The following is a 782-nucleotide window of genomic DNA, read 5'->3' as shown; positions in this document are numbered from 1 at the left end:
CATGCTTACCAGACGTCCGTCAGCGGGGGAGCACAGTCCACACAACATCAGGATATGGTACAAACATCATCAAACGGAAGATCAAATACTGCAGAGGAGTCATCGGAAGGAACCCGAATAACTGAAGAGCAAAGACGGAGTCATCTTCCAGATTCTCCAGGTCCAGTCCTTATCTTCCCTCCGGTAATTAAAAGATGTCAGCTTGTCATCATCACCTTACACCAAATCCTTCCTGCTTCAGAGCTTTTCCCCCTCTTCCTAACCCATATACCTTTACCTGTACCATTCGTTAAGCCTGGTGTTGGCTTAGTGGTTCGGGTGGCTGCTTTAGGATCTTAGGGTCCTGAGTTTGGGCCCCATTGGCTGCTGAATTAACATCAGGTGGGGTTGACTCAGCCTGTCATCCCTCTGAGGTTGGTGAAATGAGTACCGGTGTACTGATGTTGGGGCACAGCATCAGCAGCACAGCCATGCTTCCAATAAATGATCGCTACCTGGCAGCCAAGCTGCCATACACAAGAACAGAACAGAACCATTCATTTAGATGCCATCTCTAAGTTCTGTCACCCCGCTTGTAGCTTTTCATGTACAATGTCTCAATGATTGCCAAGTTACATTTGTTTTTTGTATTATTCACTGATAACGTCTGGAAAGCATCAAGTTTCTTCAATCCTTTCTCTTTTTTGTTTTGTTTTAGGTTCTGCAATACAATAATGGCATCTCGTGAATTGCTCATGACTTGGCCTTCAGTAAAAGCGACGCCCGTGACCCGAAGGAAGTTT

The sequence above is a fragment of the Eptatretus burgeri genome, chromosome 13 (genome assembly GCF_056783735.1).
Source record: "Eptatretus burgeri isolate ZD-2024b chromosome 13, Ebu_testis_v1, whole genome shotgun sequence".
Taxonomy (NCBI): domain Eukaryota; kingdom Metazoa; phylum Chordata; class Myxini; order Myxiniformes; family Myxinidae; genus Eptatretus; species Eptatretus burgeri.
The sequence above is the reverse complement of the archived record's forward strand: the minus strand, read 5'-3'. Positions refer to the sequence as shown.